The sequence below is a fragment of the Ambystoma mexicanum genome, chromosome 2q (assembly GCF_040938575.1).
Source record: "Ambystoma mexicanum isolate Mex_15411 chromosome 2q, UKY_AmexF1_1, whole genome shotgun sequence".
Classification (NCBI taxonomy): domain Eukaryota; kingdom Metazoa; phylum Chordata; class Amphibia; order Caudata; family Ambystomatidae; genus Ambystoma; species Ambystoma mexicanum.
In genome coordinates this window covers 1019615210-1019630412 of record NC_090924.1, presented here as the reverse complement: position 1 = coordinate 1019630412, position 15203 = coordinate 1019615210, and positions in this window count along the sequence as shown.

Here is a 15203-nt window from a genome sequence, read left to right as displayed (position 1 = left end):
GTCAATGCTGATGATAGCCCAGAGGCAACATGCTCACCTTGGGAACAGGACAATGGTGCGCAACAGGGGTTTGATCTCCAGTCAAGGGCTTAGAAGCTGCATGAGTCTGGCATGAAGCACTATATAAATCACCAATTAATAATTATATGAGAGAGCAATCTGTAACACTATTTAATATGCTAGTGGCTTCCTCACGATTGGTCATCGTATCTTGCCGTTGGCACAAAATATTTAACAGAGTAAAGCATTATGCTTGGATGCCATTGAAAGTTGAGGATGCACAAGACTATTTCTGATTCCCTTTCTGTGGTCGGGCCAAAGAACAGCAGCAATGTGTGTTTCTGCCTCCTGACTGTATTGGGGAAAAAAACCACCACTCATGATTCCGGTGGATTGAAGAGCTCTTTTTTAGTTAAGCAGTAAGCAAACGAATAACCAACGGCATCACAAGACTTTGGTGTACAAATGAGCCCCCTCCCCTTCCCTCCTTGGTCCAGATCTCTTATACTCACAGGAATACATGATTGTCAATGGAAGGGGGGTGGTCTCAGCCTGGCAAGGTCATACCTTGCAACTTTAATTGCTGACTGAGACAAGCCCTCTTTGCAGTCTTTGGATGCCAGCTGCACACCGCAGCGCTTTATCAGAAGCGTGAACAGTGAAGGCGAACATTCTTAAGTGGTGTGTGAAGCGCTGTTCTAAGGGTGGCATGTGCAGTGTACCATCCACCCTTTATGCAGGCCAGAGGCAGTGGTTTAAACATGGCGTAAAGACAAGCAGAATATACTGTCACACGCTTGTAGGGTAAGAGAGGGTACTTATATGATCATGCCTTATTCATGTTTCCCCCACATGACCAAACAAGCATATATGTTGTCTCTTAAGCAAGAGATTGGAAGTGTGATAGGAATGCATGCAGGCACAGTGCAGTTTCTGGTATGGCACAAAGTCAATCAATGGCCAGCAATTAGAATTTACTTTGTGTGCTAAAACGAAGACGGGAGATTACAGTGAGAAACTCTTTCACTGAAGAATTACTTTACTCGGCATGAATGCAAATGGTGTACATTTATATAATGTTACACTTCTGATGAACTTTTTTTGGTTACATTTCTTTGTGTTGGCAAAACATGATCTGACTGTTGGTCTGTTTAATTGCTCGCCAAATAGCATATTGCAATACCCTGAAACAATGCACAGAATTCAAAAAGGTTGGCAGTATAGACCAGAAATGTAGTGATATGGTACTGACTGACATCCCCTGAAGTGCTCCCTGACCAACCTGGCACCAAACCCTATGCCACTGTGATATGCGATTACCTAGAATAATAATAGAAGAGATAAAGCATGTGACTTGGAGCACATTAAACCCTCTTTTTGTTTTCAAAGGTGCACCTTAAAGGAATTCAGAACTAATATCCTCTTCTGAGGTTTACGCATGCAGTCGGTGGTGACAGCCAAACCAAATGATGCAGAGGGATAGGAGGGAATGCGTGGTGCAAACCACCTCCAGGCCTGGTGGGCAAATATGCTCTGCTAAAATAATCAGAGATCTTCTGTTGTAACTCTTGCTAGCATCACTTGCCCAGTATGCTTAGACAAGTGCATTCTGGGATTTGGAGTTAGGCTCTGTTTTTGTTAAAATATACTTTAAATTACAAATATGCTTATATGCACATGTACATTTGTGAATTATTTAAATACCAAAACTTAGACTCGATTCGCAATGAAAATATCACTGCCACAGAGTAAAGTTCATTATTTACAGTACTATGTGCTGTACTAGAGAATGGCGTAGCAAATTACTCCAAAACTTAAACAACCCGAATGCTTGGTGGCTCGAGCAGCATGAAACTTTCAAACTTTTCCAGAGATTCAACAGGAAAGGTTCAAGGCCACCCAGTGATATAAAAAATGAAAGAAGGCCCTGTAAGGGGCAGCCGACTGCTGCTAGCCTCAAAGTGCCCTATAACATGTCCCACTGTCCTACTGGAACCTGGTAGGCTCTCCCATAGCACTGGGGAATAGGAACCTCTGTTTGTATTCCCATCACTCTCGCATTGGAAAGGGACAAAAGGTACAAAGCATTCTTGGGTCCTGTAGGTTGAGGAGGCTGGCCATGAGGAGCAGTGTGCAGGTGGGGGGAAAGCTGGTTTGCAAGAGTGGAGAATGAAGTGACACACACAATGTTGCATTTTACCAACATTTTGGAACGGTGACCTGCCAAATTTTGCGGCTATGTTTAGGGGGAGTTTGCTAATCTATACAGGGTAATGCAAGCACTGTTTTCAGTTTTCAAAACCATTGTTGTAATTCTATTGCAGATTGCTGTGGTCGTTTTATCCCTCGTGTAGAATGCTACTCTACCTGGACAATGGTGTACAGTCCAGTATCCAACTCTTGCTGGTGGGTGAGTTGCTAAGAGTGAGCAGTTTTAGATTGTGGATGTAAAAATAGATTTGGGGAGGGGGTGGTCTTTTGGTTTAGATTTACGCCACATTTTAGGTGCATACATGATGCTTGCAGGGCCTCTTGCTGGAGAGGGATGCGAAAGATCTATTCAGCGGCAGAACTTTCAAGTTGTTTCTCAGTTGTGAGACTGGAAAGTTGTATAATGGAGGGTGCTGTTGGTGGGTGGTCAGGGGTGGGTGTTCTGGAAGGTTTAGGGCCAAAGGGTGAGGTGGAGGTTTGTGCTGTCACATGAGTGTTAGTTCTGATTTGAGACTTGTAAGCATGATCTTTTAGAGACGGAAGGGTTGTGCAATGTGGAATTGCTCCCATCACAACCCATCCAGTCATGGTGCTATTCATTGCATTTTGGTTATTGTATTTTTATTTTGATTAGTGGCCTGGCAGCTAGCTCATTCACATGGGTTCAATACCAGGGTTGAGCTCGCGCAGCCGTTCATCGTCCTGAGGTTGATAAATTGAGTACCACGAGTGGATAATAATAGTGACAATGATTGCTTCAGTGCTTAGAAGCTTGAGGGATTCAGCATGAAGCACTATATAAAAATCAAATTACTATTATAATTATTATAATTGTTATTAATATTACTGTTGTAGTATGTAGTATTAATATTGTTGTAAATGCGGGACATAAAGTCCTACGAAACAAATGCAAAATAGGAATGGGTGTTCTGTAATAATCTGCTTGAGAACAGTGACACTTTAAAAATGGTGTAGGCCAAGCATGTCTCTAACCAGCTCTACACCATTCACCAAAAATGCAGATGACATGCGGCTGTTTCCGAAGATGCCTTCAATTATGGATGTTCATTGTTTAGTTTAGTTTGTTTATTTATAGAGCGCGTCCGAACCCTCAGCTAGCTGGGCGCATAATCATGTGGACAACATAGTTACATATCGTTGCGCGCAGCAAAAAGAAAGAGTACAGTATGTGGCATGAGATAAATACAGTATATAATATACTGGTTTCATCCATTTGGATTTTTAGATCCAGGAGGGCGGTTTTGGTCCCATGCCTGGGTCTAGAGCCGGATTGTCGCAAGCCTAAGAGGTTATTGTCTTCCAAATGTTGTTGTATTTGGAGGTAGGCTACTCTGTCTAATATTTTGAGGAGGAAAGGGACCGTAGTGATGGGTCTGTAAATCGTGGGAATGTTAGGCTCTAGGTTGGGTTTTTTGAGAAGGGGGAGAACCCACGCTTCTTTGAAGTTATTAGGGACTACTGAGATCTTGAAGGAAGAATTGATCAGTGAGGTGATGAGGAGGGCTAGATCTTTGGCTCCATCTTTGATGACAGAGGCGGGGCATAGGTCACCTTTACAGTTGGATGGTTTAAGGTTAGCGATTATCTTGACTACTTCCTCTTCGGTGACTGGGGAAAAGTGGAAAGGTGGGCAGTTGGGAATGGTGGGGTCTTTTTTGCTGTTGAGAGTATCTTTGGCGGCAAGGTTGGCTTTTTTGGTTCTATCTTTGCTTGTAGAAGGGCAATTTTGTTGGAGAGGGCTAGTTGGATATTATTACACCATGCCTTATCCTTTGTGCAGTCCTCTGTGGTTGGCAGTGGAGATTCAAGTTCTCTTAGTATAGAGAATAATTATTTCGTACCAGATTTGGCGTTGTGTATTCTTGTGTTATAAATCTCTTTTTTGGCGTTTAAGATAGCGGATTTGTAGGTGAAGGCAGCTGTAGTGAATTTGTCTTTAGTGGAGAGAGATGGGGCTTTTCTCCAGCTAGTTTCTGCCGCTCTTTTGATGTTGCGGAGAGCTTTTAGTTCTGCTGAGAACCATTTGTTGGTGTGGGCAATGGGTTTGGCTTTACGTTGTTTGAGTGGAGCTATCTGGTTGAGGGCTAGTTCCAACGTGTTGTTGTATAGGTCTACCAGGGTAGACGGGTTGTCATTCTGCGTGGGAAGGTTGGCTTTAGTAATGGACATGAGAAGTGGTCTAAGGTTTTCCATGGTGATGTTGCGATTGTTTCTAGAGATTATATGTGGTGTCCTAGGAGGCGGTGTCGTATTGGGTACAGTTCTGGGTAGAGAGAAGGTGGTAAGGTGATGGTCAGTCCAAGCACAAGGTGTGATGTCTGTCAGTGAGAGGTTGCAGTTGCCATCTGCCAGCCAGTCTAGGGATCTGCCTTTTATATGTGTAGTGGCCGGTCAAGTGGCACAGCGAGTAGAGCGCTCGCTTTGACATCCGTGCAGAGCCTGTTAACGCAGGTTCGAATCCCGGCAGGGCCAAACTCAGCCTTTCATCCTTCCGAGGTCGATAAATGAGCACCACACACCGTGGGTAATAATAAGCAGCGCTCAGATACCTGAGGGTTCGTAGCGCTATATAAATGCCTAATTATTATTATTATTATTATTAGGTTTGTTAATGTGTTGAGTGAGGCCTAAGTGAGTAATGGTGTCATTGCGAGAGGTGGCGTGATTGTCGTTAGGGTCATTGAGTCCTAGGTTAAAGTCACCCATGATGATGATTTGTGATTTGGGTTTCGTGTTCGTGGTGAGTAGGAGAGAGATATCCTCTTCAAAGGTGGATAGGGCCGCTGGGCGTCTATATATAATGTGTAGGAGGATGGTTTGGCTGTCTGATAATGGGAGTTTGATGGAGAGGAGTTCACCTGAAGGTAAGGTTGAGTTGGTTGCTTCTCTGATGTTTAGGTTAGTTTTAGCAATAATAGCCACACCTCCTCCTACCCCGTTTTTTCTGTCAGCACGGAAGATGTTGTAGTTATCCGGGATGCTAACGCTAAAGTAGGACCAGCTGCTAAGTGGAGCCATGTCTCAGTGATGGCGATGAAGTCGAGGTGGTTAGCAGAGATAATGTCTGCAACATCTGTGGGGTGGGCTACCAGGGAGCGGGCATTAATGAGACCACCCTTTATGGGAATGGAAGTAGGGTTGACTTTCGAGGGTGGAGGAATATGGGGAGTTGTGATGTTTTGGCTCGCTGTGGAGACGATATGCAAAGTCTGCGGCATATGGTTCTTAGCCAGGTTGGTCATCGTTGTAATAAGTTTGTGGCTAACGCTAGTGCGGAGGCTAAGTCTAGCGTTTCTATATGTGGTGGATGGAACAGCATTCAAGATGGTGGTAGCGGGTAGGTAGAGGCGAAAGCCTAGTCGTATGTTTCTAAGAAGTGTGGGGCATGGTGTGAGGGGTGTGGGTGGGCGCGCAAATCTGTTTATCCATTCCATATGGGAAAGTGGTTCTGGGTAAAGTGGAGTGGCCGTGCTGGTACAGTTCTGAGGTGCGATATTGTGGAGTAAGGGAAGGAGAGTTGCCATGGTGAGGGTGGCACCTCTTAGGGTGGCCATCATACGAGGTTAGGCTCCTGGTAGTATTAGCAGAGGAAGGGGTCAATGGTTTTGTGTGTTGGCAGTTTGTAGGGTGGCAAGTGAACTTGGATGGTAGTATATGCAGTAGATGTAGACATAGAGTTTACATTGGAACAGCATCAGTCAATGGGTAGAATGTGCGATCATAAGGTCAGCAGTAGGGAGCACTAGATAAGGCAGGGCCGTCTCAGCAGGGCAGAGTAGGCTGTTTAAACAGTCAATATATGCACACAATGTATATTATCATAGGCAACGCTGTGTGACACACCTCATTCCCTTTTCATGATTTCCACCAGACTCCTCACAAGATGGATGCTGATTCATCGTTCTCTGGAATATCAGCCACGTTGCTGAAATAATCTTGAGCTTTTAGTCTTAGGTTTTTACCCCCACAAGGGCGTCTATTCCAGTAGCCATTCTTTGGGGGAGACTGTGTGACACACCTTCCATAGCGGGATTTACAATGAATTCTTAAGGTCAATAGGAATACAGCTACTTAAGATTCATACTTTAAGAAGTAATGTGCAGACCTTTAAAACTGACCGTCCAAGCCCTCAGTAATTTCAGAAGAAGTCACTCTTTCAACAGTCACAAAACTGCAATCCAATCACTCAGCTCTAAAGTGAGCGTTATCAATAACTGAAATTACAAGCCAGAAAAGTATTTGATACATTTTTCAACATGTTTTTCAAGTTATCTGTCTTAAAGTTGTTTTAATCAAAGATCATTTTCATAACAAATGAAAATGGCATGCTCCTCACCCTGGGAATCTATACAGAAGTAAATGGCTCATTGAAATGAGCTTGGTATTGAACTAAGTCACCTGCCAATAACAATATTAAACCCTTAATAAGGTATGGGCCGAACAAGTAGGGAATTTGATAAGATCCCTTCTTTCAAATGATCAAACTGGCCCATTAGAAATATTTCATTAAAGTATTGAAAATTATTCACAATTTAGGAGTGCACGTGTTCAAAAGCCTTCTTTATATTCGCACTTCAAACACAAATGTATTCCTCAGGCATGATGTCAGATGGTACAGATCTACAATATGGCTGGAAACTAAACAGGGCATGTCTTCGCAACTTTGAAGTTTTAGTTAGCCATCACTACAAATAGCTATTAGATCCAATATGGAAACAAAAGGCACGAACATTGTTCCGGAAAAATACACAACTGTTGACTAATGACATGCTGTTAAATCTCCTATCTTATAAGGGGACACTCCAAACATATGCTGATATCTGGAGGACAATTCAGGGGTGGCCTTCATAAAAGAAATTTCAGGTGAAGTGAGCATAAGATAAAATAACTTGGCATCATAATTGGCCGACATAATCAGGTCCTAAAGCAGGCCGTAATCTCATCATATCCTGAACAACCATTTGAATGCAATTTCTGTACGGTGGATCAATGAGAAGGCACTCATTTGTTTAAAAGGCTGCGGAGCCCAATTCTTAATGGGGCATTTTATCTTTGATGTTAGCAGATATGTATTGGCCATCAATAATCTCGAAAATGCACCAAATGCAACGATTTTTGCAAATGACCTAAATGAGGGATCAGAGTCAATAAAATTGCAATATTACACTCAGAGGCCACGGGCGGAACCAATCCTCCCTTTATTTAGGACTAGTCACAAGGCAAAACAATGACAGCCCAGAAGCCAAGAGCATGAGCAGGGACAACGTGATGCTATCAAATGTTATTTAGGTGTGGGGAAGTGGAGCTTGAGCTCACATGGAGTGGTCACAGGGTTCTATCTAGCCTACAGGAATCTTGTAGCATCCAACAGCAGGGAACAGTGCCTGACAGCCAAGCATCCCAAGATCTGGACTATCTGAAGAAATTAGAATGTTCCTGTATCAACTTCAAACAATTCGGAGGTGACTGCCACTGATTTATGGCTTTGGACTTCCTGCTTGGACAGTCCAACCTGGGTATTTAGGCATCCACATTGAATCCTTTACCTGAATGCTATGATAATAGCTGTGTCTGGCCTGGGTGATATTCTGTGGGAGCTGTCTCTTTGTAGTACTACTTAACATGTATTTTCTGCGTTCTTCCATTTTAAACCAAATGTGTTTTGAATGTAAAACATTGTCACAGTGAATGAAAATGAAATTCCAGAAACTGATCTGTATGGGAAAAGGTGTGTTCCTGGAGCACATTTAGGACTGTGGAACTCTAATATGGGCTTTCAGGCTTTACCTTGCCTTATCCTGGCCGAACCACTTCACAATAGTTTGTTTTTATTTCCCTCCTTTCTAAAAACTGGGAGCAATTTTAAACAATATGAAAAACAGAATGAAGCCCTCTTATAAAAGAACAGAGTAGACTGTTATATGCAGACTAAATTGAGCTGGTGAAAATGTGATGTATTATGTTGCACTAAAACCTCACATTTCAGTCATTCGCTCTCTATTTTAGAATTCATGTTTGTGAGTAGGGGGTCCTTCCCAATCACAGTTCCATAACTCATGAGACAGACAATCATAACTTGCCCATTTCCTTCAGAAAAACTGTTTCAAAATCAGCCCGAAACCTCTTAACCAGGAAGACCTCATAAAGAGATAGGTAATCAACCTAATTATAAAATACCCTAACTAAATCCACTAAATAATATACTCAATTAGCAATTCAAGGTGTATCAACAAGAAAATGCAAATATCAAGGTTATGTAACAATTGTATGTGGTAAACATTTATGTTTTTAACCTGACTATGCAGCAACTTCAAATTATAGCACAAACCAATATTGACGATTGCTTTATTTACTATGCGCTGAGCTCTTGGACTGAGGCACGGTCTGCATTGCGTGATCCGCACAATTCACTCCCTTCTTTTTCTCAGGCTTTGCGACCGATCCACTTCGTCTCACTTGAAGCTGATCAATGTCATGAAAGGGGAACAGTAATCTAATATGAGACGGCTGCAATCCATTTTTAAGTCCATTTTCATGAAGAACAAAATCCTTGAGAAATCCGTTCATATGACTAATCTGAATTGCATGGCGTGTGTGCTTATTCAGCAATATCTGCCACTGGAAATCTCATGTAAAAAAAAAACTGCTGTTCTCATTGAAAATCATTTTTAAGCTTTGAGAAATGCTAGAGGTTTGATAATTATTTCACACATCTGGCCTATATTGATACACAGCAGTCATTTACAAAACAATTGCAGCATGTCTGTACATGCCCTCTTTGCCATTGATTTCCAATCCTCCTTGTGTCCCCTCCCTTCACCCTCTTGTGAGGCCAAAAAACTTGGGGTCATCTTTGACTCCTCACTTTCCTTCTCCCCTCACATCACAGACCTTGTCAAGATGACTGTTGGGTCTTGGTCTGCTGGCATTGTCTCCTGTTCCTGTTTCCCCTGTTTCATGAGTGTCAGTTGGTAGAGTGACTGATCACAGAGAAGGGGGCTGACGGATGTTTCCTCGTGTGATGTACCTACCTGTATACCTACCTATCCTTATGTGTATCCTTGAACCAGTAAAGCACCTATCTTAACCTGTGGCTCCTGGCTCTTCTGTCTGGAAAGGGCCAACACTTCATTGGCAACAAGGAGAAAGAACCAAGACCTTGAAAAGTAAAGAAAAGTGTTAGAGCTGTGCAACAGACTGTAAAGATACTGGACTGAGAGAGCTAGAGGAACATCCACCGCCCCCCCCCCCATCCTTGAGAGCTGACCCTTGGGACACATAAGAGTTGGGGCAGATGGGGGCAGGCACTGAAGGAAGTCGCACCTGCGAGGGCAGGAGAGAAGAGCTGTCAGCTAAAGGAGCAGCTGACTGAAGTGGCAGTGAAACTGCATTGACCTGCGAGACAAACACAACAGGCCCTGTGAGGGGTGGTAGCTAAAAGTGTATGTGGCCCGGCAAGAGGCAATGACATGACTGACCGCTGGGCGAGGGGCTGTAACAGTGAGCGGCCTCCTCTCTGGTCCTGCGTGAGACAGGAGGGAAGAGCCGGCTCAAGAGAGAGTCAGCAGCAAATCACAGCATGGTGTGTATCGATTTGCCAGGGTGGGTGCTGATGAGGCATGCTGCTGCATTGGTGCCAGTTCAGCCCTGGTTGCTATATATCTCTTACTGCTCCAAGATGGCCACCACCACAGCACCGCCCTATCGTGCATGCGCTGAGGGGGTTGCCATGACGACCACTGTTACAAATATGGCCATGGAGCACACGACTGGTTTGCTCAGTCGCATGCCTCACGGTTTGTGAGAATTTCACAAACTGTAAGTGTGTGCAGCATGTATAGTTTATAGATAAAGATATGACACATTTCTTAGAAAGAACGATTTTTCTAACGTATGCTCACTGATAGCATATGGAAAGTGTAACGCTCAGCTTGAGTCACTAAGGTAACGTGTAACCGCAGCATAACAGCAGGGATCTCCGTCGCCCTGGGCTCACTCGGGTGACGGAGGGCTCCCGAACTGTGATTGACAAGTGGAACTAGGCTTGGGGACAAATATCCATATGCACCTGAAATATATACAAAAAATAAAGATGAATTATAGCAGTATAAGAGCAATAAGATTAGCTAGTGCTCCTCCTCACCTACTTTTCGCAAATTTAATTAGTTGTCATGTGAGGCCTGTATTTCTATTTATACTGTGGAGGTTTGGGTCATACAGCTATGGGAGAGTGTGCCTGAGTGACCGGATTGGGTTGGTTGCATTTGTTTTGGTTGACGTGGCTTCTGTTGTTAGGAGCTTCCAGCTGAATTAATGTGTTGTCCTAACAGGTTTTTTTTTCTCCAGGTTGTACCAGCGGAGTTGAAATAATAGTTAGGTCATGGACTTGTAAGGTAGTTCTCACCGCTACCCAGCAACAAAAAGGTTGTGATGTTGATTTTGATATCTTGTCTAACATGTTTTTTTTCACAGGTCCACCAATGATTTGGACTTAGTAGTATAAAATGTGGACTGGATTAGAGTATAATTTCTCCTTTGCCATGTTTCTAAATGCCCTATTACCTTCATTCGTGTGGGGTGGTTATGTGTATTGTGCTGTGTGATTGTAAACCCGACATCTTGGCGTAGCGAACCATTTGTTTGGGTTTGTGGTGGCTCTATAGTTGTGTGTGAGTATGACCATTGAAGTGTCTCCGTGTGCCTGCCCTTTGTGGTTTTTTTGGTGGTGCAGTGTCCACAAGTTAGTGCCTGACCTGACCATGGGCCACCCTAGGTATGGGACACCCGGCACCTCAGGGTCTGGTACTTGTGCCAGTTATTTTTTAAATTTTTGGGGTGTTGGATACCCGGCGATGATCAGGGAGGGTTCTTGTGGCTTAGGACATGCTGTGTTGGGTGACCGGTACCTTGGAGGGTGTAGTCTTCAAGTCCTCTAGCAGCAGATTCCTGTTGCTCTCTGTTGATAGGAGTAGTGCTGGTATTTGGTTTTTAGATATGATCTTGACTGTTGTGGTTCATATGTATGGCGGCAAGGCTCTCTTGAATTTAGTTCCGGGGAGAGGTCCACTAGTTGTTTGGGCATTTTGTGCCCAGGTGTTGATCGGGTTGTTTTGTAGTGTGGTGAGGAGCTCAGTGTCTGGGTGTGGAGACAGTTTGGTGACTGAATAGTGCGGTAGTGAAATTGTGGTTGGGTGTCGCTGCTCCACTTAGTAGAAAGGGGGAGTGGGCATTGGTGTGGAGTTGTTGTCCCACTGGTGTGAGGACAGTGTGGGTTCAAGCAGTGAAGTTTTTCCCACCTCCGGGTGAGGACGTAGGTTGGTTTTGCTGTGGTGGGGGCCTGCCTCTCATCTGGAGGGAAACTGAGTGTTGTGTGAAGGTTTTGTGTGTTGTTCCTGATGTTGGGGCTGGAAAGTAGGTCGCTCTTTTGCTGAGTGGGTGTTGTTTTTCTCCATTGGGGAGCGTTTCTCGGTTTGGTTATAGAGAGGGAAATGTGTTGGGTCACTCTCCTTCTCCCCTCACATCCCAGACCTTGTCAAGATATCTGTTGGGTCTCGGTCTGCTGGTGTTGTCCCTTGTTCCTGCTTCCCCTGCATAGCTGTATGATTGGAATGTGGTGTATGCCTGAGAGTGTGAGAATGTCCAGAGATTCCATGAATGTCTGTTGATAGAGTGACTGATCACAGAGAAGGGGGCTGGTGGATGTTTCCTCATGTGATATACCTATGTATATGATATGATATATGATATGATATGATATGTTATTTATAACGTGCTTAATACCCAGAGGTTTCTAAGCGCAGACCCGGGGATCGACCGTGTGGTGCTCTGTGTTGTCTTGCATCCAAGGCGAGCATGTTGCCCCTGAGCTATCCTCCCGAGAGGTATACCTACCTATCCTGATATGTATCCTTGAACCAGTAAAGGACCTACCTTAACCTGTGGCTCCTGGCTCTTCTGTCTGGAAGGGGCCGACACTTCAATTCCAACTTTCAGCTTCACCTCCTCAGAGGCATTCTCCCTGTCCTCAACTTCCCCCAGACACTAAATGTCTCCATAGCTACGGTTCTCTCTAGCTTGGACTACTGCAACATCCTCTTCCTCAATCTGCCTCTTTCCTCCCTTTGACCTCTTCAACTAATCCAGAATAGGGCTGCAAGACGTATCCTTGGCTTGATTCCTAGGGACTGCATCTCTCCAACCCTAAAATCTCTTCACTGGTTACCGGTGACTGCAAGGATCAGATTCAAGATCTTCTGCATCATCCACCAGGCTGTCTGGGGCCTGGGACCTCTCTACATCCAGCTTTCTCTCCATAAATACCTCCCTGCAAGAGTTCTTCCGTCCTCTAGCTCAAACTCTTTGCAGGTCAGGCGTTTTGCCAAACAGACAGTGGGAGGAAGATATCTTTCCTCTAAAGGAGCCACCCTATGGAAAGGCCTCCCTGCCCCTCCCCCTCAGACTTGAGCCAGATCTCCTTACGTTCCCAGAAACTTCTCAAGACTTTCCTCTTCTCCTGCTCCTTCCCTCTCCACCTCCCTTGCTAGTGTCCTTTTGCCACTGTGACTGGTGCCTTTTCCCATAGGAGCCTTATGGGGGCCAGGCCACCTCCCCTTGACCAGTCTCGCCTAGCATCCCTAAACAGCATTTGCCCATGCTTATCTCTCTTTGCTGCTGTGACTGGTGCCTGGTCCCTGATGAGTTCTTACAGGGACCTGGACCTCCCTGACCAGCCTCCTCCAGCATCCCTACCAGCACTTGCCTTAGGGCACCCTTCTGGGACTTGTCTTATTTGGTCCATCATCTTCCACTGCGCTTGTCCTCCCTCCCCCACCTTTCCACTAACACTTACCCTTGTGGCTCCCATCAGCACTTGCTCCCCTCCTGAACCCTCACTCTGGCACGTTACTCCCTCCCACCCTCCCCTTCCCAGCACTTCTCCCTACCTCTACCCTCCCCCTTCACTTCTTTGTCTTTGTACTTGCACGGGAAGAGTGTTACAAGGACGGTTTACTGTTGTTGATTTTCCTATGCACCCATTTTGTTTTTCTTGCACTGTGGCAGCTGAAAAAACACTTGTGTATAGGTGCCATACAAATGTCCAATAAATAAAAGATTAGATGTTGGTCCTGCCTGATTTGTAAACAGGCACAACAGAATTTGAAACATTTTAATTAAACAATTTTCATTTGCATTTTTTAAATTAAAATTTCTAATTTCTCATCATAAGAGTTATGCTGTAACCTACTAGTATTTTTCGGTTGCCTCAATGGTGCTCTGACGCAACATTTTGAGAAACGATATTGGAAAGTTGCATAGCCCTTTAAGCTACTGCAAGGACTAATGGTGAATAAGAAGTAGTCTGAAAAGAGTGTGTAATTCATCATCAAATGTTATCTACGCAGTGCCAGATAAAATCCTATCCATCTAATTTCAGGACAGATTAGTGACAAAGTGCATGCACTTACGCCCAATTGATGCATGACATGGTTGTTAGTTTGCTATTCTGCTCTTTACTTCTTTGACATCAGTTTGACTGAAGATGTTCAGGTTGAACAGATAGATGTTGCTTAATAATGTGGACTTTTTACATTTGGGAAGACGTGGGTAGCACTTTACTACATATGTTGGAACTCAGAAGACCTACATTTCAGTGAAGTTTTAAGAAATAGAACTAAAAAGCTGATTTCTAATTTGACTTACTGTAAAACTTGGAAAAAGCAAGTCATTCCTCCTTTGTTCGGCCCCTAAAAGGCACCCATGTATTGGGGAGCACGCACATTTGACCCCTATTTGTTAATAATATTTGTGCAAAGCATTTGACACTGAGTTCCTTTTGCTTCTAAGAACTGTATCCCTAGGTGGTATCTTTAACTTTTAACGGTACTAAACGTCACCTTGGAAGAATTAAGGGCCGGAACTGCCCAGGCAGGATTTGAACATATAATAGTAGGTTGCGCACAGATCACTGAGGTAGGGGCTTTACTTGCTTAGCTATTCCAGAAGGAAAACGGTGCCTCCTTTTGTATAAATAGTAATACTATAATGTATCTACCACATAATAGAGATTTCATTCAACTTCTAAGCACTGTAATAAAAGGTGTTATTTTTTCATTAATTTGATGGTAAATTATGTAGTCATATCGAAAAAAGAGCAGCGCATCAGCCCTGCCAGGAGTCGAAACATTGACAGTAGGCTTCCGACAGATGACTGACGCCAGTACTTTACTGGCTTAGCTATTGTACAGGTTATTGCAGTTTAATTCACGATTCACACTAAAATAATACATTTATTTAGCGCATTCATTGGGATGCAATTATGGGAAGTTATTTTACTGTACTCTTTTATTTATATGTATTTACAGGGAATAGCACTGAACCAGCTACAGGTTGCAGACTCATGTAGTTACATATCACAAGCAGAATAGCTATCACTCCCTGATTGTCCCTGTGCACTCACAGTAGGAGAATAATATCTTTTAAATAGACCTTCTTTTTTGAGTGAATACAAACTCACTGAGGGTAAACAGGAACCTTTAAGATTATTTTTCTACTTAATTTTTATATTTTATTGAATGTTTTTTTTTTCTCAGAAAGGGAATCGATTTTTACATCACTTGAATGGGCAGCAATACTACTTCATTTGGAATTTAGGCTTAAGCTTTGACCAAATGGGTCACCATGAGTACTTTTGGTAGTAGAGGAGGACCCTCATCTACACAATAAAAGCAGCCTATTTGGCTACTGAAGCATGCCTCAACAGTTGATAGAAGAGTCATGCAAAAACAGGGCAACGAAAAGGATCAAAATCTCCCTGATCACCGAAATTCAATTACTGATCACATACGTAAATATCACAGACAAGTAGGAAGGGAATAGGAGTTAATGAAGCAGGGGTGTACTAAGTTAGTGTAGCAGGGGTGTTGCTAGGTCTGGAAAAGATCTGGGCTTCGTTAATGTCAAGACTGTCGGGA